This window comes from Heterodontus francisci, chromosome 1 (genome assembly GCF_036365525.1).
Source record: "Heterodontus francisci isolate sHetFra1 chromosome 1, sHetFra1.hap1, whole genome shotgun sequence".
NCBI classification, from domain to species: Eukaryota; Metazoa; Chordata; class Chondrichthyes; order Heterodontiformes; family Heterodontidae; genus Heterodontus; species Heterodontus francisci.
Window position 1 is genome coordinate 208,359,232 of NC_090371.1, and position 22,658 is coordinate 208,381,889.

At 42.4% G+C, this 22,658-nt stretch overlaps 1 protein-coding gene across 1 annotated transcript in view; it reads left to right on the forward strand.

Annotated features, from left to right (window-relative positions):
• Positions 1-22,658, forward strand: part of lrba (LPS-responsive vesicle trafficking, beach and anchor containing) — a 1,007,923-nt gene that overhangs the window by 129,418 nt on the left and 855,847 nt on the right. The window lies entirely within an intron of this gene.

Below are 22,658 nucleotides of genomic sequence, written 5' to 3' on the forward strand. Positions count from 1 at the left end.
AAAAAAATTCTTCTAATTTATACCCAGCATTATGAGCTGTTTGCTGCCTCTAAACTCCTTCAACCATGACGTCATGGCAGGAGCTTCCACAATTGCAGCTAAAGCTACTTTTTGGTTGATTGCATTTAGTGATGTTTGTACCTGGGAAAATTAAACCATGTTGGTGCAACTCAAAATGGGAAAGGCAGTAGGCTTTGATGGCATGCATCCTGGAATGCTGAGCAAGTAATTGAGAAATAGCAGAACCTCAACTGTAGTCCATACAGTATTCTAAATATGGTTGTTGTGCCAGAGAACTTTTTTCAAAAAGAAAATAAGCCAGGTAACTTGTTTGTTCTTGGGATGTGGCTGACACTGGCATGGCCACACTTACTGGCCATCTTGAGTTGCCCTGAGATGATGCGCTGTTGTCCAATCTCTTCAAACTGCTGCACAATTAGGGATGGGCAATAAATGCTGGCATAGCCAATGATGCTCACAACCCATGAAGGAATAAAAAATCTCTGTGGTGATGGTGCATCTGCAATGGTGTTGGGTGGAGAACTGCAGGATTTTTGACCAATGGTAACACAAAAATGGCGATTTATACAAGTCAGGATTGTGTGTGACTAGGAGGGGAACTTGCAGGTGATGGTGTTCCCACAACTTGGCTGTGTTATATTCCAGAAAACCAGGTCGTGAAGGATAGAATTGGATATAATTGTTACACAAATAAAAACAAAGTACTGGAAATACTCAGCAGGTCAGGCAGCATCTGTGGAGAAAGAAAGAGTTTTCATCAGAACTGGCAAAGGTAAGAAAAGTGTTCGGTTTTAAGCAAGTGAAGGGGTGGGGGTGGGGGTTGGTGTTGGGGAAGAGAACAAAAGGGAAGGTGTGTGATAGCCAGAGGGCAGGAGAGAATAAATAACAAAGATGTCATGGGACAAAGACACAGAGCATGTTAATGGTTGTGGTGTAAGACAGATCATTGGTCCAGCGAGAGTGTTGATGGCAGAATAATGAGCAGCTCCTTCAAAAGCACAATGTGAAAAACATTGGTTTAAAAAGAAATAATGAAAAAAAAATTTTTTTTAAACTGTCATGCTCTGAAATTGTTGAACTCAATGTTGAGTCCGCAAGGCTGTTGAGTGCCCAATTGAAATATTCCACGAATATTCATTAAGTCCACCGACTCACATGGCTACCAAGACTACACTTCCTCACGGCCTGTTGCTGTAAGGACTCCATCCCATTCTCCCACTTTCTCTGTCTCCGAAGCATCCGTTCTGATGATGCAACCTTCCACAGCAGCGCTTCTGAATGTCTTCCTTTTTCCTCAGTGGAGGATTCCCCCCACTGTGGTTAGCAGGGCCCTCAACTGTCTCAGACCCGTTTCCTGACCTTGTGTCCTCAGCCCTTCTCCTTCCTCACAGAATCGCGACAGGGTTCCCCTTGTCCTCTCTTTCCACCCCACCAGCCTCCACATCCAAAGGATCATCCTCTGCCATTTCCACCACCTCCCCAGCGGGATGCTACCACCAAACACATCTTCCCTTCCCCTCCCCTGTCAGCGTTCTGAAGGGATTGTTCCCTCTGTGACGCCCTGATCCACTTCTCCATCACCCCAACGCCTCGTCGCCTTCCCAGGGCACCTTCCCATGCAATCGAAAGAGGTGTAATACTTGCCCTTTTACCTCCTCTCTGCTCACCATCCAAGGCCCCAAGCACTCCTTCCAGGTGAAGCAGCGATTTACTTGTACTTTCTTCAATTTAGTATACTGTATTCAATGCTCATGATGCAGCCGCCTCTACATTGGGGAGACCAAATTTAGTTTTACGGAACACCTCCGCTCAGTCCAAAAGCATGACCCCCAGCTTCTGGTTGCTTGCTGTTTCAACACACCATCCTGCTCTCATGCCCACATTTCTGTCCTTGGCCTGCTGCAGTCCAGTGAACATGAGCGCAAGCTCAAGGAGCAGCATCTCATCTTTCAATTCTACACCCTACAGCCTTGCAGACTCATCTTGAGTTCAACAATTTCAGAGCATGACTGGCCTTTTTAAATTTTAAAAAAATTTTAATTTAATTTTTAGTTATTTTGTTTTTTAACCATATGGGCAGAGCTGCTCATTATTCTGCCGTTAACACTCTCACTGGACTAATGCTTTGTCTTTCACCACAACCATTAACGCTCTTTGCCTTTTCCCATGACGTCTTTGTTACTTAATTGCTCCTGCCCTCTGCCCTACCGCACACTTGACCTTTTGTTCTTTTGCTCACTGCCGCCTCCCCCTTCACTTGCTTAAAACAGAATACTTTTCTTACCTTTGCCAGTTCCGATGAAAGGTCACAGACCTGAGACGTTAAATCTGCTTCTGTCTCCACAGATGCTGCCTGACCTGCTGAGTATTTCCAGCACTTTGTTTTTATTTCAGATTTCCAGCATCTGCAGTATTTTGCTTTTATAATTGTTACACACTTTTATAAGCATTTCTTTACGGAGATACACATTACAAGCATGTACCTCCTAACCCAGCAATCACAGTTTTTTTTTCTTATTTATAGGTGCCTAAATGTGTCCTCAGTTCACTTATATTAGTTGTGTGCAGGTGGTGAGCATTAACAAATTCCCTTCTCTCTTAAATAAAATTAACATTGATCTGTACGACTAAAATTTTGAAACAAATTAAATCAAAGACTTCCATATTCTGTACAATACATTAAGTTGAGATGTCCCTCCTCTAGGACCCCTAACAATTACCTTGTGCATGCATTTGTTTTTTATAACAATCCAACTGTTGATGAATAGCACCCACCCCTTATTTAATTTGTTATTTCCTTTCTCGCTGGCAAGGTCAATCCGTACCTTTTCTCACTCGCCCTTTTTGTAGAGTGTCTATTATCCCACAAGGAACGATTATCTACACAATGTTCAATAGGTATGCTATCTTCAGTATGCCCATTGTACAGAATCTCACTTTACAATATTTGACAAATAGAATCTAATATCCATTGTCTCCACAAGAGCTAGTGTTTCAGCAGCCAAAGTACTTTCAGCAACACTTTTATTTTCTTAACTTCCCAAGATAAAGGATAACATTTCCCATTCTCACTCGTAAGAAATATTATGAAACCAACTGCACTAGACTACCCATCAGGAAGATTAGCTAAAAATGACTCGCTTAACATTCCTTGGGTCACCTATGAATGAGGATTTAAGTATGCATTTATGCAGATTTAACTTCCTTTGTTTATTTGCCCTTAAAACATTCTCCACTTTAGGGTGTTTCATCGCAGTACCCAACTCAAATTCATCAAAACCAGCAGTCTAGTCTAGTCTGAGTGCCCAACAAGTTCAACTGACCAATGAAGCTTCGCAATTGCTATGTCTCTTCAGATATAACATCACCTTTCTGTGATGACCTAGTACAATTAACTGGGATTAATTGTTGATGCCAAGTTATTCCAGTCCTGTTTTGCTTAATATCTGAGCCAATATATTTAAAGCCTGACTCCCAATTTTAAATTCTACTTTAATCTTATGAACACATTTCTCAAATTCCGCAGTACCACCCCATGAAGATTCCTGAAAGTTTCTTTTTATGGTTCCAATAAAACATTGCAGGATCGACTTTTAGTTGAACATAATCTATTTTCAAAACCAGTCTCTCCAGAAAATACCATATCCCGGAAGCATCATTCAGCTATAGATGCATTTGTTTAGTTTCCTCTGCATCTGCTGCCTCTTGGGCAGATTCAGAAACACTTCTCTCTCAAAAATATTGCCCTGCATAAATGCAGCTTTAATGTGGATTGATCTGTGAATATATGGCCAAAGGAGCTAAAAGGATTTTTAAGATCACTTTTCCAGCTGTTTGAGAGTCCACTCTAACATCTGTATCACCCATTCGCTCTTTAAAACTTGTAGCAGTTAGCTTCGCTTTAGCCTTATAAGACTCATTGGCAAGGATTTTTTTGGTACAAATTCACCTATGTGACGAGGCTGGTTCACCCTCACTTGGGTCAGAATAAGCTCCTAACTCTCGCCAACTGTCTAACTCCCTTTGTTTTCCCCCTCATTTGTTTATCCTCAAGTTTATTGGCAATTGCCAAAACGTCATGATCATGAGCACTTCTCCTTTGTGTCCTGTTATGGGACTGTTCTCTAGCCTTTATTTCATTGACTAATATATTCAAACTACTGTCCCCACTTCCACTTATATGTTTGTTGGGACTACTATTGTAAGATCTCCCTCTTGCACTATTGGAGGTTCTTCACAGAATTGTTAAAGCACAGAAGGAGGCCATTCAGCCCATCATGTATCCATCAAACTGGCTCTCCAAGTGAGCAATTCATCTAGCGCCATTCCCCTGCCATCTCCTCGTACCCTGCACCTTTTCAGATAACAGTCTAATTCCCCTTTGAATGCCTCGATTGAACCTGCCTCCACCACGCTCCCAGGCAGTGCATTCCAGACCTTAACCATTCACCACGAAAAAGTGTTTCCTCCTGTCGTTTTTGCTGCTTTTGTCAATTAGTTTAAATCTGTGCCCTCTTGTTCATGATCCTTTCACGAGTGGGAACAGTTTCTCCCTGTCTGCTCTGTCCAGACCCCTCATGATTTTGAAACCTCTATCAAATATCCTCTCAACTTTTCTTCAAGGAAAGCAGTCCCAACTTCTCCAATCTGTCTTCATAACTGAAGTTCCTCATCCCTGGAACCATGCTTGTGAATCTTTTCTGCACTCTCCAATGCTTTCACATCTTTCCTAAATTATGGCGTCCAGAACTGGATGCAATACTTAGGTTGAGGCCAAACTAGTGTCTTATACAAGTTCAACATAACCTCCTTGCTCTTGTCCTCTATGCCCCTATTAATAAAGCCTAGGATACTGTATGCTTTATTAACCACTCCCTTAACCTGTCCTGCCACCTTCAATGATGCATGCGTATATACACCCATGTCCCTGTACTCCTGAACCGCCTTTAGAATTGTACCCTTTATTTTATGTTTTCTTTATTTTAAAGAAAGCTACCAGTGCGGTAGTGAGTAGTGATGTAGGTGCAATAGATCGTGATGTGGAATCAGTTTGGGTGGAAATAAGGAATAGCAAGGGGAAGAAGTCATGGGTGAGAGTCATCTGTAGGCCCCCGAAGAGTTGCCTCACTGTAGGACAAAGTATAAATCGGAAAATAATGGAGGTGTGCAAGAAGGGCGCTGCAATTGTTGTGGGTGATTTTAATCTGCATGTTGATTGGACAAATCAGATTGGCAGAGGTAACATGGAAGACTGATCTGTAGAGTGCATCAGGGATTGTTACTTAGAGCAATACATTACAGAACCTATCCAGGAACAGGCTATTTTAGATCTAGTAATGCGTAATGAGGTAGGATTAATAAGAGATATTGTAGTTAAGGATCCTCTAGGGGGTAGCGATCACATGGTAGAATTTAAAATTCAGTTTGAGGGCGAGCAACTCGGGTCTCAAACCAGTGTCCTCAACTTCAACAAGGGCGATTACAGAGGGATGAAGAAAGAGTTGTCTAAAGTGGGCTGGGAAGATAGACTAAGGGGAAGGTCAGTGGATGAGCAGTGGTAGGCATTTAAGTAGATATTTCATAACGCTGAACAAAAATTTATCCCGGTCAAAAAGAAAGACTCGATGAGAAGGATGAACCACCCGTGGTTAACAAAGGCAGTCAAGGAGAGTATCCAATCAAAAACTAAGGCATACAAAGCAGGGAAAATTAGTGGTAGGCCAGAGGATTGGGAATTTTTTCGGAACCAGCAGTGGATGACTAAAAAGCGAATAAAGAGGGAGAAACTTTATTATGCAAGTAAATTGACAAGAAATATTAAAAACAAACAGCAAGAGCTTCTGCAGGTATATAAAGAGAGAGAGAGTAGCTAAAGTGAGCGTGGGACCCTTGGAGGATGCAACTGGAGAATTGATAACGGGGAACAGGGAAATGGCAGATAATTTCAACCAATATTTTGCATCAGTCTTCACGGTGGAGGACACTATAAACATCCCACAGATATCAGATAAGCAAGGAACTATTGGGAGGAAAGATCTTGTAGCAGTCTCTATCACGAGGGACAAAGTATTTGACAAACTAATGGGACTAAAGGCAGATAAGTCGCCTTATGTTCAGGAGCGGAGAGCACTTGGACCTGTGTGGAAACAACCAGAACTGGGAGCGGATTAATCCAGCACGAGGCTCGGGGCCTTCGCTTACCTTCAGGAGCGGAGAGCAGCGCACCGGAGTTTTGAAAAAAGAAAAAAAAGCCAACAGTGATGTTACAGGAAAGCTGGAAGGTGATTGGTTGGTGAGTCACTGCTGTTAGGGAATAGCTCTAAATAGCTGGGTAAGTATCTAACGTAAGAAAGGTTTAGAGTTTTTTTCGTATATAGTAAGTAGTTTTTTTAGGGAGTTCTGTAGTAACGAGGACCAGGGAAGAAGGGCCCTAGAGTAATTGATATTATTTGATAAGATCTTTCAAAAGGTTTAATTTAAAGGGTTAAGTCATGGCAGGAGAGCTCAAAGCCATGGTGTGCTCCATGTCGGAAGCCGGGGACATTTCCAGTGCCCGGGACCGGCATGTGTGCAGGAAGTGTCTCCAGCTGCAGCTCCTGGAAGCCCGGGTTTCGGAGCTGGAGCGGCAGCTGGGGACACTGGAGCATCCACAAGGTGGAGAGTATCGTGGATAGCATGTATAGAGAGGTGGTCACACCGCAGGCTCAGACTCCACAGGCAGGAAGGGAATGGGTGACCACCAGGCAGAGCAAGAGGACGAGGCAGGCAGTTGAGGAATCTCCTGTGTCTATTCCCCTGCAAAACAGATATACTGCTTTGGATACTGTTGGGGGGAATGGCCTCTCGGGAAAGCAGCAACAGCCCAATTCGTTGCACCATGGTTGGCTCTGCTGCACAGGGGAGGAGTAAAAAGTGTGGGAATGCAATAGTTATAGGGGATTCCATTGTAAGGGGAATAGATGGGCGTTTCTGTGGCCGCAAAAGAGACTCCAGGATGGTACCTTGCCTCCCTGGTGCGAGGGTCAAGGATGTCTCAGAGCGGTTACAGGACATTCTGAGGGGGGAGGGTGAACAGTCAGTGGTCGTGGTACATATTGGTATAAACGACATTGGTTAAAAAAAAAGGATGAGATCCTAAAAGCAGACTATAGGGAGCTCGGAAGTAAGTTGAAAAGCAAGACCCCAAGGTAGTGATCTCAGGATTACTACCAGTGCCAGGTGCTAGTCAGAGTAGAAATAGCAGGATATATCTGATGAATACGTGGCTGAAGAGATGGGGTGGGGGGGGGTTAGATTTCTGGGATATTGGGACCAGTTCTGGGGGGAGGTGGGACCAGTACAAACTGAATGGGTTACACCTGGGCAGGACTGGGACTGATGTCCCAGGGGGAATATTTGCTAGAGTGGTTGGGAAGGGTTTAAACTAAAATGGCAGGGGGATGGGAACCTTTGCAAGGAGTCAGAGGAGGGGCGGGGTGGGGGATCAAAGACCAGAACAAAAGACAGTAAGGGAGTTAAGAAAAGTGATAGGCAGAGAAATCGAGGGCCAGAATCAAACAGGGCCACAGTGAAAAATAGTGGGAAGGGGACAAGTAATGTTAAAAAGACCAGCCTTAAGGCTTTGTGCCTTAACGCACAGAGCATTTGCAATAAATTGGATGAATTAATCACGCAAATAGATGTAAACGGGTATGATATAGTCAGGATTACGGAGACATGGCTGCAAGGTGACCAGGGATGGGAAATGAACATCCAGGGGTATTCAGTATTTAGGAAGGACACGCAAAAGGCAGTGGAATTGCATTGCTGGTTAAAGAGGAAATTAATGCAATAGTGAAGAAAGACATTAGCTCTGACGATGTGGAATCTGTATGGGCAGAGCTGAGAAACACTAAGGGGCAAAAAATGTTAGTGGGGGTTGTATATAGTCCCCCAAACTGTAGTGGTGATGTTGGGAATGGCATTCAACAGGAAATTAGAGACGCATATGATAAAGGAACATGTGTAATTATGGGTGAATTTAATCTGCATATAGATTGGACAAATCAAATTAGTCACAATATCGGAGAGGAGGGATTCTTGGAGTGTATACGGGATGGTTTTCTGGACCAATACGTTGAAGAACCAACTAGAGAATAGGCCAGCCTAGAGTGGATATTGTGTAATGAGAGAGGAATAATTGACAGTCTAATGGTACAAGACGCCTTGAGGATGAGCGACCATAATATGATAGAATTCTTCATCAAGATGGAGAGTGACGTAGTTGATTCTGAGACTAGGGTCCTGAATCTTAGTAAAGGAAACTATGAAGGTATGAGGTGCAAGTTGGCTATAACGGATTGGGAAACGTTAATTAAAGGGATGACAGTGGATAGGCAATGGCAAACATTTAATGAGCGCATGGATGAACTGCAACAATTGTTTATCCCTGTCTGGAGCTAAAGTAAAATGAGGCAGGTAGCCAAACCATGGTTTACAAGGGAAATTAGAGATAGCATTAGATCCAAGAAAGTGGCATATATTTTTGCCAGAAAAAACAACAGACCTGAGGATAGGGAGCAGTTTAGAATTCAGCAAAGGAGGACCAAGGGATTGATTTAAGAAGGGAAAAATAGAGTAGGAGAGCAAGCTTGCGGGGAACATGAAAACTGACTGTAAAAGTTTCTATAGGTATGTGACGAAAAAAAGGTTGGTGAAGCCAAATGTAGGTCCCTTACAGTCAGAAACGGGAATTTATTATGGGGAACAAAGAAATGGCTGACCAACTAAATGCATACTTTGGTTCTGTCTTCACAAAGGAGGACACAAATCATACCAGAAATGTTGGGGAACACAGGGCTTAGTGAGAGAGAGGAACTGAAGGAAATTAGTATTAGTAGAGAAGTGGTGTTGGGGAAATTGGGATTGAAGGCCGATAAATCCCCAGGGCCTGATGGTATGCATCCCAGAGTACTTAAGGAAGTAGCCCTAGAAATAGGGGATGCATTGGTGGTCATCTTCCAAGATTCTATAGACTCTGGAACAGTTCCTAAAGACTGGAGGGTAGCTAATGTAACCCCACTATTTAAAAAGGGAGGTAGAGACAAAGCAGGGAATTATTGACCAGTCAGCCTGAGTCGGTAGTGGGGAAAATTCTAGAGTCCATTATCAAAGATTTTATAGCAGAGCACTTAGAGAACAGTGATAGAATCGGGCAGAGTCAGCATGGATTTATGAAAGGGAAATCATGCTTGACAAATCTACTAGAATTCTTCAAGGATGTAACTAGTAGAGTTGATGAGGGGGAGCCAGTGGATGTGGTTTATTTGGACTTTCAGAAGGCTTTCGACAAAGTCCCACATAGATTAAAATTAAAGCGCATGGGATTGGGGGTAGTGTATTGCGATGGATGGAAAATTGGTTGGCAGACAGGAAACAAAGAGTAGAGATAAATGAGTCTTTTTCCGAATGGCAGGCAGTGACTAGTGGGGTACCACAGGGATCGGTGCTAGGACCCCAGCTATTCACAATATATATTAATGATTTAGATGAGGGAACTAAATGTAATGTCTCCAAATTTGCAGATGACACAAAACTGGGTGGGAGGGTGAATTGTAGGGAGGATGCAGAGAGGCTTCAGGGTGATTTGGTCAAGTTGAGTGAGTGGGCTAATGCATGGCAGATGCAGTATAATGTGGATAAATGTGAGGTTATCCACTTTGGTAGCAAAAACAGGAAGGCAGATTATTATATGAACAGCTATAAACTGAGAGAGGGGAATATGCAACGAGACCTGTGTGTTCTTGTACACCAGTCGCTGAAGGTAAGCATGCAGGTGCAACAGGCGGTTTAAAAAAAAAAGCAAATGGTATGTTGGCCTTCATAGCGAGAGGATTCGAATACAGCAGCAGGGATGTCTTGCTGCAATTATACAGGGCCTTGGTGAGGCCACACCTGGAATATTGTGTGCACTTTTTGTCTCCTTATCTGAGGAAGGATGTTCTTCCTATAGAGGGAGTGCAGTGAAGGTTTACCAGACTGATTCCTGGGATGGGGGACTGACGTATGAGGAGAAATTGAGTCGGTTAGGATTATATTCGTTGGCGTTCAGAAGAGTGAGGGGGGAATCTCATAGAAACTTATAAAATTCCAACAGGACTTGACAAGGCAGATGCAGGAAGGATGTTCCCGAGGGTGGGAGAGTCCAGAACCGGGGTCATAGTCTAAGGATACGGGGTAAACCTTTCAGGATTGAGATAAGGAGAAATTTCTTCACCCAGAGAGTGGTGAGCCTGTGGAATTCGCTACCACAGAAAGCAGTTGAGGCCAAAACATTGTATGTTTTCAAGAAGGAGTTAGATATACCTCTTGGGTCTAAAGGAATCAAAGGGTTTGGGGAGAAAGCGGGAACAGGTTAATGTGTTGGATGATCAGCCATGATAATGAATGGCGGAGCAGGCTCGAAGGGCCGAATGGCCTACTCCTATTTTCTATGTTTCTATGACCTGATGGCCTACATCTGAGGGTTTTAAAGGAAGTGGAGGCATTGGTCGAAATATTCCAGAACTCGCTGGATTCTGGGAGGGTCCCAGCTGATTGGAAAACCGCTAATGTGACGCCCCTGTTCAAGAAGGGAGGGAGACAAAAAGCAGGGAACTATAGACCAGTCAGACTAACATTGGCCATTGGGAAAATGCTAGAGTCTATTATTAAGGAAGAAATAGGACATTTAGAAAACCTTAACGCAGTTAAACAGAGTCAATATGGTTTTGTGAAAGGGAAGTCATATTTGACAAATTTGCTAGAGTTCTTTGAGGATGTAACAAGCAGAGTTGATAAAGGGGAACCAGTAGATGATGTGTATTTGGATTTCCAGAAGGCATTTGATAAGGTGCCACATAAAAGATTATTGCACAAGATAGGAGTTCACGGTATTGGGAGTAATGTATTAGCATGGATTGAGGATTGGTTAACACAGAGAAGACAGAGTCTGGATTAATGGGTCTTTTTCAGGTTGGAAAGATGCAACTAGTGGAATGCCACAAGTATCAGTCCTAGGGCCTCAATTATTTACGATCTATATTAATGACTTGGAGGAGGGGGCAGCGTGTAATATATCCAAATTTGCTGACGATACATAAGTAGGTGGGAGGGCATGTTGTGATGAATACATAAGGAATCTGCAAGAGTCATTGGTTGAGTGAGTGGGCAAAAAGTTGGCAGATGGAGTTTAATGTAGGAAAGTGTGAGGTCATGCACTTTGGTAGGAAGAATCAAAAGGCAGACTATTATTTAGATGGAGAGAGACTCTTTTTATAAAAAAAAAAGTGCAGCACAGAGGGATCTGGGTATTCTTGTGCATGAAACACAAAAAATTAGCATGCAGGTGCAGCAAGTAATTCAGAATGCAAATGGAATTTTGGCCTTTATTGCTCGGGGGTTGGAATTTAAAAATAGGGAAGTCTTATTACAACTATACAGGGTGTTGGTGAGGCTGCACCTGGAGTACTGTGCACAATTTTGCTCCCTATAATTAAGAAAGGATATACTGGCTTTGGAGGCCGTTCAAAAGAGATTCACTCGGCTGATTGCTGGGATGAACGGGTTGACTTATCAAGAATGGCTAAACAGGTTAGGCCTTTATTCATTGGAGTTTAGAAGAATGAGGGGTGATCTTATTGAAACGTACAGGATTCTGAGTGGGCTTGACGGGGTATATGTTTCCATTAGTGAGGGAATCTTGAACTAGGGGACATAGTTACAGAATAAGGGGGCACTGATTTAAAACTGAGATGCAAAGGAATTTCTTCTCTCAGAGGGTAGTGAATGTCTGGCGAGTTGTGGAGACTGATCACTGAAAGTATTTAAAGAGGAGGTAGATAGATTTGAAATACCGAGGAGTTGAGAGCTATGAGGAGCTGGCACGAAAGAGGAGTTGAGGTTTGGGGAATATCAGCCATGATCTTATTGAATGGCGGGGCAGGCTTGAGGGGCCGAATGGCCTACTCCTATTTCTTATGTTCTCCGTACCAAAATGAATCACTTCACATTTCTCCAATGAACTTAATTTGCCACTTGTCCGCCCATTCTACACTACCCTCCTCAGTTCACAATGCTTCCAAGTTTCGTATCATCCACAAATTTTGAAATTATGCCGTGTACTCCAAAGTCTAGGTCATTCATATGTCAGAAAGAGCAAGGGTCCCAACACCGACCCTTGGCGAACTCCACTGCAAACCTTCCTCCAGTCCGAAAAACATCCATTAATCACTACTCTGTTTCCTTTCACACAGCCAATTTCGTAACCATATTGTTACTGTTCCTTTTATTCCATGAGCTATAAATTTGCTTCTAAGTCTATTGTGCGGCACTGTATCAAATGGCTTCTGGACCTACATGTACACTATATCAATAGCATTGCCCTCGTCAATCCTTTGTTAACTCTTCAAAAAAAAACTCCAAGTTGGTTCAACACGATTTTCCCTTAACAAATCTCTGCTGGCTTTCCTTAATTAACCTGCATTTGTCCATGTGCCGATTAATTTTGTCTTGAATTGTTGTTTCTAGAAGTTAAATTGACTGGCCTGTAGTTGCTGGGCTTATCATTACACCCTTTTTGAGCAATGGGGTAAGATTTGCAATTCTCCGGTCCTCTGGCACCACTTCTGAGTCTAAGGAAGACTGGAAAGTTATGGCCAGTGCTTCTGCAGTTTCCACTCGCTTTCCTCCGTATCCTTGGATGTACCTCATCTGGTCCTGGTGCTGTATTCAACTTGAAGTACAGACAGCCTACCTTATCAATTTTAAATGCTTCTAACGTACCATGGCCTGGGTAGCATCATCTTCCTTGGTAAAGACTCATGCCAAGTATTCATTTAAATCCTCCGTTATTCCCCCTGCCTTCATGTGTAAAACTCCTTTTTGGTCCCTAATCGACGCTACTTCTCCTTTTATCAGCTTTTTACTGTTTATATGTCTGTAGGTGATTTTGGGATTCCCTTTTATGTTAGCTGCCAGTTTCTCTTCATACTCCCTCTTTGCTTCTCTTATTTGCTTTTTCACTTCCCCTCTGAACCTTCTATATTCAGCCTGCTACTCCATTGTATTATCCTGCTGACATCTGTCATAAGCACACTTTTTCTTCATCTTTATCTCTACCTCTTTTGTCATCCAGGGAGCTCTGGATTTATTTACCCTACCTTTCCCCTTCAAGGGAATATACCTTGACTGTGCCCGAACGATCTCCTCTTTGAAGGCAGCCCATTGTTCAGCTACTGTTTTCCTGCCAACCTTTGATTCCAATTTTATTCGGCCCAGATCCATCTTGCCCCGTTGAAGTTGACTTTCCCCCAGTTAATTATTTTTACTCTAGATTGTTCTTTGTCCTTTTCCATAGTCAACCTAAACTTTATGATACAATGATCACTGTCCCCTAAATACTCTCCTACTGATACTTGATTCATTTGGCCCACCTCATTCCCAAGAGCCAGGTCCAGCAGTGCCTCCCCTCTTGTTGGACTGGAAACATAGTGCTGTACGTTCTCCATTATGTCATCATTTTCTGACGCACGAATCACCTCCAGACCCCCTCTCTCTGCATTGTGCTTTCTTACTCTCTGCCATTCTATGGATCTAATTTCTTGGTCATCATTCTGAACATCCAACCAATCTTTAAACTTAGCAATAGCTTTTCCTGCAAGTCCCACAATTATTGCATCCCTCCATTTGCTGGACCCTTCTGGAATATGTGTCATCTGAGTACCGACTGTGGGCAGTTGGCCTTCTGGATGTGAAAACTCTCATGTGTGTCATGATCAGTCACAGGGAAGTCCTGCTGCAAATGTGCAGGGCATTGGTGAGACCATACCTGGAGTACTGCGTACAGTTTTGGTCCCCTTATTTATGGAGGGATATACTTACATTGGAGGCAGTTCAGAGAAGGTTCACTTGGTTGATTCCTGGGATGAAGGGGTTTCCTTATGACGAAAAGTAGCAGATCAGGCCTATACTCATTGGAGTTAAAAACAATGAGAGGTGATCTTATTGAAACATAAGATTCTGAGGGGGCTTGACGGGGTAAATGCTGAGAGGATGTTTCCATTTGTGGGGGAATCTAGAACTAGGGGGCACAGTTTCTGAATAAAAGGAGGAATTTCTTCTCTGAGGGTCGTTAATCTTTGGAATGCACTATCCCAGCGAGCAGTGGAGGCTGAGTTATTAAATATATTCAAGGCTGAGCTAGACGGATTTTTGATCTACAAGGGAGTCGAGGGTTATGGGGGGCAGGTAGGAAAGTGAAGTTAAGGCCACAATCAGATCATTCATGATATTGAATGGCAGAACATGCTCGAGGGGCCAAATGGCCTACTCCGACTACTCCTATATCTTATATTCTTAATACCACTATCCCGCACTTGATCTACTGTATTCTGTTCCTCAGGACCTTCATCACAAAACAGATGAGCATTTGAGAAAAAAGTGCCTCGTTTACTTCTATCAGCTGCTCAGAGTCTGAGGTTTTGCAATTAAGTCTTGATTAATTGTGATGCATGAACCTTAACAGATTGATTGCCATTGATGAATACTGCCTTACCATCATGACCATTCCCTATGATCCTTTCTTTGATGGTATACTAAATCTCCTGAAATCTGTCTGAGATGGTCTTATATGATGCCTCAATGTTCTCCAAATTTTCTCTGAGACCTCAGCCTTGACAAAAGCCCATTTGCCTGAATGTAAAAGCAGTCAAATGTGCAAAGAGAGGAACTGATTTTAGTACCTGCTGGAGCAAGACTGTTGCAAGGAACAGAAGGGACTTGAGGATTTCGGCCATAGACTAGTTGATAAGTAATGTACCCTCCAACCATCTGAAATGAATTCTTTGCATGAATTGTCCATACCAGGGCAGTTGTCAACTTGCAGTCTGGTTGATCAGCTAAAATGAAATACAGCATTTCACCGATCATCATTGCTGAAAAGATTTTCATCTGTGGTGCTCGTGACCATGATTTTCATATTTTCACATGTCTCTTAACTCATCATTGGCAAATTCTCAATCAGTCAGAAACCTCGCTGGTGTCCCAATCCGGTCTATATAAGGGCGGCGCAGTAGTTAGCACTGCAGCCTCACAGCTCCAGGGACCCGGGTTCGATTCCGGGTACTGCCTGTGTGGAGTTTGCAAGTTCTCCCTGTGTCTGCGTGGGTTTTCTCCAGGTGCTCCGGTTTCCTCCCACAAGCCAAAAGACTTGCAGGTTGACAGGTAAATTGGCCATTATAAATTGTCACTAGTATAGGTAGGTGGTAGGGAAACATAGGGACAGGTGGGGATGTTTTGTAGGAATATAGGATTAGTATAAATGGGTGGTTGATGTTCGGCACAGACTCGGTGGGCCGAAGGGCCTGTTTCAGTGCTGTATCTCTAATCTAATCTAATCTAATCATATCCATTTCTCCATGATTTTGTGTATTATAACCATTTTGTCCTTTCTATGTATTATTATAGAAAGACTAAATCTGATCGCCAGGTCTATAACGTGTCGAATGAAAATGTTTGTCTTCGTCCGATACCTTTAGATCCATGGCAACTACCTTAATAAAGTCATGTACCAACGGAAGGACATGGTGTTATCCTCCGATACTTTTTTGCAGGTTTCACAATTCTCACTAATTTCTTCTATTTGCCTTGTATTCTCTTCATCAACCACACCTGCATCTTTTAGCAGGATTTTTAAACTTTTGATAAGGTGAGCAAATCCTCTGTGTCACTTTAAGACTATTGTTTGCCTTTGCTCCATGACCTTTTGGTCAGCTATGTGACCTTGTCCAATCTACACCACCTCCTTTGTTATGTCTTGCCCCACCCCCACCTCACTTGCTTATAACCTGTGACATTTTTAATATTTGTATGTTCCGAAGAAGGGTCACTGACCCTAAACGTTAACTCTGCTTCTCTTTCCACAGATGCTGCCAGACCTGCAGAGTGGTTCCAGCATTTCTTGTTTTTATATCACTTTAAAACATGTTTTTTTTCCTCTTGATTCTTAACACCTGATGCCATTAATACTTGACACTGAGAAACATCAGGTTTTGTTAAGGGAATATAATAATGTCTAGCGGCCAGTATCTGGACTATTTCTCTAGGTGTGGTCTCACCAAGGCTCCATACAATTGCAGCAAGATTTCTTTACTCCTGTACTTATCCTCTCGCAATAAAGGGCAACATACCATTTGCCTTCCTCATGTCTTGCTGCAGCTGCATGTTAGCTTTCAGTGACTTATGTACAATGACATCAACACTTCCCAATCTCTCACCATTTAAGAAATACTCTGCATTTCTGTTTTTCCTACCAAAGTTAATAACTGCATATTTTTCCATGTTGTATTCCATCTGCCATGCCCACTCATTTAGCCTTTCTAAATCGCCTTGAAGCCTCTTTGCATCGTCTTCACAATTCACATTCCCACCTAGATTTGTGTCATCAGCAAACTTGGAAATATTACATTTGGTCCCCACATATTGTGACTGGCTGTGGCCCATGCACTGATCCTTGTGATATCCCACTAGTCACAGCCTGCCAACCTGAGAATGACTAATTTATTTCTAAACTCTTGTTTTCTGACTGTTAACCAATTTTCAATCCATGCCAATATATTACCCCCAATCCCATGTGCTCTAATTTTACTTTCTAACCTCTTGTGTGGGACCTTATCGCAAGCCTTCTGAAAATCCAAATACACCACATCCACTGGTTTCCCCCTTATATATTCAGTGTTATATCCTCAAAAAAAACTCTTAACAGGTTTGTCAAACATGATTTCCCTTTCATAAATCCATGTTGACTCTGCCCAGTCCTACGATTATTTTCTAAGTGTCCCATTATTACATCCTTTATAATAGATTCTAGTATTTTCTCTACTACTGATGTCAGGCTAACAGGTCTGTAGTTCCCTGATTTCTCTCCCTCCTTTCTTAAATAGTGGTGTTACATTTGCTACCTTCCAATCTTCAGGAACCTTTCCAGCATCTATAGAATTTTTGGAACATGATCAATGCATCCCCTATCTCTATAGCTACCTCTTCAACACTCTGGGATGTAGTTCATCAGGTCCAGGGGATTTATTAACTTTCAGTCCCATTAATTTCTCATGTTTTTTTTTACTAATTAATATGTCCACGTCTCATTTCTGTGATCAGATTCTTTCCTGGTCACACAGCAGTTTCCTTTGTTCTGAGAGCGCTCCTGGGACCATAATGATGTCTCATCCAGCTCTAACACCAGCTGTCAAAGACAGCAATGATAGATTCCGTTAAAATTACTTTGAGTGTATATTTAAGCTAAGTGCTTTTAATTTCCTTTGATAGATTTTATGCTTGTTAAGGTGAGGGATGGTAATTATAAAGAAGGGAACATTTCCATTTTGTATTCAGAGACTATTTGAGAGACTCCTAAACAGCAGTGGAGTGCCCGCCTTGCATAATATGGCTGTTTTCGATGCTGACGTAAAATTGCCATCTCCCAAGCAGCCATGGCAGAAGCCGCGACTGCCCTGTTGTCTTGCTGTTTTCATAGAATCGGAATCTTGCAGCACAGGAGGCCATTCTGCACATTGTGCCTGTGCTGGCTCTTTGAGAGAGCTATCCAGTAACACTTTCCCCAGTCCTTTCCCCATAGCCCTGCAAATTTTTTCTTTTTGAGTATTTATCTATATCCCCTTTTGAAATTTACCATTGAATCCATGGCTTTATAAATAGAGGCATAAAGTGGAAAAGCAAGGAAGTTATGGTGACCCTTTAATAAAACACTGATTCAGCAAAACCAGAGTATTGTGTCCAATTCTGGGCACCATATTTTAGGATGAATGTGAAGGCATTGAGAGGGTGTAGAAAAGATTTGCGAGAATGGTTCCAGGAATGAGGGGTTTCAGTTATGTGGATAGATTGCAGAAGCTGGGGTTGTTCTCCTTGGAGAAGAGACTTGATAAAGGTGTTCAAAATCATGAGGGATCTGGACAGAGTAAATAAGGAGAAACTGTTCCCAGTGATGGAAGGGTCAAGAACTAGAGGACATCAATTTAAAGAACCAAAGGCGACATGAGGAAAAACTTCCTTACACAGTGAGTGGTTAGGATCTGGAATGCACTGAGAGTGTGGTGGAAACCGATTCAATCGTGGCTTTCAAAGGAGAATTGGATGATTATCCAAATGGAATAGATCTGCAGGGCTACGGGGAAAGGGCAGGGGTACGGGATGAACTGAAAGCAGTCTGGACATGATGGGCCAAATGCCACCCTCCTGTGCTGTAACGATTCTAAGATTTTATTCAGGCAGTGAATTCCAGATGATAATGACTTACTGCATCAAAAATTCTCCTCCTCTCCACCCTGGCTCTTTTACCAATTATTATTTACCAATTAACCTCTGGTTACCAACGCACCTGTCAGTGTAAACAGTTTCTCCCTATCTACTCTATCAAAATACATCATTATTTGAGCAGTTGTATTAAATCTACCCTTAGCTTCTGTACTCTCAGGAGAATAATTCCAGCTTCTCTCCAGCCTCTGCACAAAACTAAAGGTACTAGTCCTTGCCCTCTACCTCCACAAGAAGATTTTTTTTTTGATTCCCTAATTGACCCCACCCTTTTAATTACTCCTTTACCCTTATTTGTGTTTTAATTAGGATTCTGCATGCCAGCATCATCAGCAGACACCTGGTGTTTGTACTGCTCTAATCCGGGCCTGCTGATCTAGTGGTGGAATCAAGAAGCCAGATTTAAGAGTGTGAATGCTGAGGCCAATAGCATGGGTTCTCCCCTTAACAGCATCCTTGTTAAGAGCACTGTACTGTACAGTCGTACTTATTCATAGAGAGCAGGAGGTTCCTGGTTTGATCCATGCTTGCTGGAGCTGCACTGCTAGCACTGGAGTTGGGTTCAGCACCTCCAGAGATGGAAGAGAGGGTGGTTAAAGTAGTCAGGGTTCCCATGCTTTTGTTAGTTATCCGGTGAGCTCAGTTGGAGGGTGATGTGGACTTTGTGTGAGGCTTGGTCGGTGATGGCTCTGAGCATGCTATTTGACCATGGAGACGAGGCTCACACATGAAGAACATGGAGGTGGGCGAGGGGCAGGATGGAAGGTGGCACCTGTGGAACCATGCTGCAGCAGGAGAAGAGGTCAAAGAAGCTGGATGAGACAAACCAGCAGAGAGTGCAGAAAAGATTTACGAGAATGTTTTCAGGGATGATAGTTAATTTATGTGAGTGAATTGGAGAAGGCGGGGTTGCTCTCCCTCGAGAAGAGAAGGTGTTCAAGATCATGAGGGGCCTGGTTTGAGTAGATGGGGAGAAACTGTTCCCATTGTGGCAGATTCAAGAACAAGAAGACGTTGATTTAAGCTGATTATCCAAGGAAGCAATGGTGATATGAGAGACATTTTTTATGCAGCAAAGGATTAGGACCTGGAAGGTACTGCCTGAGAGTGTGGTGGAGGCAGCTTGAATTGAGGCATTCAAGAGAAAATTGAATAATTATCTGCAGAGAAAAAATTTGCAGGGCTACAGGGAAGGGTGGGGGAGTGGTACTAGCTGAGTTGCTCTTGCAAAGAGCCAGCACAGACACAATAGGCCAAATAGCCTCCTTTCTGTGCTGTTAACATTCTGTGATCAACTCTCAGTCCCATTAATTTCTCCAGTACTACTTTTTTGCTAATTCTGATTTTGTTTAGTTCCTCATTCTCGCTAGTCCTTTTGTTCTGTAGTTTTTCTGGGAGGTGTTTTGTATCTTCCTCCATGAAGACAGACACAAAATATTTGTTTCGTTTCTCTGCCATTTCCTTATTCCCCATTATAAATTCCCCTTTCTCTGCTTGGAGTGGGCTCACAGTTGAAACTTGGCCTGTATTCGCTAGAATTTACAAGAATGAGATGTGATCTCATTGAAGCATACAAAGTTCTTACAGGGCTCTACAGGGTAGATGCAGGAAGGATGTTTCCCCAAGCTGAGGGGTGTCTAGAACCAGGGTCACAGTGTCAGAATAAGAGGTAGGCCATTTCGGACTGAAATGAGGAGGAATCTCTTCATTCAGAGGGTGGTGAATCTGTGGAATTTTCTATCCCAGAGGGTTGTGGAGGCTCAGTCATTGACTATGTTCAAGACAGAGATTGATAGATCTCTTGATATCAGAGATATCGAGGGATATGGGGGTAGTGCAGGAAAATGGCGAGGTAGAAGATCAGCCATGATCTAGTTGAATCACAGAACAGGTTCGAGCGGCTGAATGGCCGACTCCTGCTCCTGTTTCCTATACTCTTCTGTTTTTATGTCGAGATTTGGTAATCATTGAGCCTTCTATTCTTTGTGTCACCCGGAATGTCTCATTTGTTCCATTAAAGTTGAAGGAAATGTCTGTTTCTCCAGGAATTTTTTTTATTAAGGCAGCAGATCTCTGATCCAACAGAGTCGTCACCTTCAGGAACCAAACACCAATTAGAGCCAGTTGCTTGTCCATCTGAGACACCTTAGCCCAACCCAGTAATTTAAATGCTAGTACCGATCCAGGGATCCCCACCATGAATTTTGTCAATGTATTAGATAATCTATTAAAGTCCATGATAGATGGTCATTCCATAAAAGAATATGTTTTCAGAAATCTATGGCATTCTGAGCATGCCTTCTAAGTATTTAACAGATCATCTTTCTTGTAGATTTCATCCAAGAACTCTAATAGAAGTTTCAAACCTTCTTCAGTATCAACTGACAGGCATCCATTTCACAAAATACTTCACTTCTGATTTTATTGCTTGTAGGAAGCAACAACATCGAGATCATACCTTGTTTTCTCTTTGGTAGGGACATACCTGTACCCACATATCTACTTCATTCTTCCACTGGTCATATGTTTCTGACTCCAAGAATGTCAGAGTAATTATACCCTGACAATTTACACTTGCTTTTTGTCATTTATCACAATGACCACTAGGATTTTGGTGTTTTTGTCTGAAAAAGCTTTCTTAGTTTCCAATCTTCACCTTTAGGTAACCATCTTCTGCTACCATATTGTTACATTCCAGAATGCTAAGTGGTAAAGGATAGAACTGAAGCAGATCTTTATGTACTTTTATAAGGGTGCACATTACAAGTATGCACCTCCTAACCTAACAAGTTTCAGTTTGATCCCATTTATAAGGGCACAAATGAATCCCCAGTTAATGTCCACCACCTGCATGAAATTAATTACAATTAATGTACACTTCACAAGTTGCTGTTCTTTTTGGTGGTAGAGGTTGCAGGGGAGGGAGATGCTGTCAAAGTTAGCTTGCTGGTTGCTGAGGTGTATCCTGTATATTGTACATGCTGCAGCCATGGTGTAGCAGTGGTTGGAAGGTCAGCCTAACATTAGTAGTGGATGAATCGCGAGAAGCCATAAGACAAAATAAAATTAATACTCTCTAGAAGCACAGCTTTATTTAAGGACAAATGGCAAGTTGTGTCTGACAAATGTAATAGATTTCTTTGAAATGACAATATATTGATCAACGAAGTGTAACATATACAGATTTTCAAAAGATGTTTGGTATGGTATTGTATAGGAGAGTCGATTAAAATTAAGTGGTAGTAAAGAGAATGTGACAGTATGGTTAACAAGTTTGTTAAATGTCAGAAAATAGAGTTATGGTTAATCAATGATTTTTGGACTTGAAGGATATAAACAATGTTGCCTGCCAGGGTCAGAACTGGGGCCATTGCTCGACTTTATGGACTTGAGTGTAGGGAACACAATCAAAATTTGCAGCTGACCTAAAAATAGGGAGTATGGTTAACAGAGTAGAGCTGTAACTGACTTCAGCAGGTTATTGACAAGTTAGTAGGGTGGACAGATGGATGCCAGTTGAATTTTAAAGTGAAGAAATACAAGATTGCATTTTTTTGAGGAAGCATAAGGAGAAAACGTAGACATTAAATGGTAAAACTTAAAATGAGTAGAGGAGCCAGGTTACTTGGGGCCGAAACACACAGTTCTTTAAAAGTGGGTGGGGGGAACATAGGAAGGAAGATAGGAACAGGAGTAGGCCATTCAGCCCTTCGAGCCTGTCCCGTCATTCAATGAGATCATGGCTGATCCACGGCCTAACTCCATATAACCTGCCTTTGGCCCATATCCCTTAATATCTTTGCTTAACAAAAATCTATCTATCTCAGATTTAAAATTAACAACTGTTCTAGCTTCAACTGCTGTTTGTGGGAGAGAGTTCCAAACCTCTACCACCCTTTGCGTGAAATGCTTCCTAACATCTCTCCTGAACGGTCTGCTCCTAATTTTTAGACTATGCCCCCTAGTTTTAGAATCCCCAACCAGTGGAAATAGTTTATCTTTATCTAGCCTGTCTTTTCCAGTTAATATCTTGAAGAATTCGATCAGATCACCCCTTAACCTTCTAAATTCTAGCGCAAACAGGCCTAATTTGTGTAATCTCTCCTTGTAACTTAACCCCTGTAGTCTAGGTATCAATCTTGTAAACCTACATTGCACTCCCTCCAAGGCCAATATATCCTTCCTAAGGTGTGGTGCCCCGAACTGCTCACAGTACTTCAGGTCTAACCAGGGTTTTGTACAGTTGCAGCATAACCTCTGTGTCTTTATACTCCAATCCTCTAGAT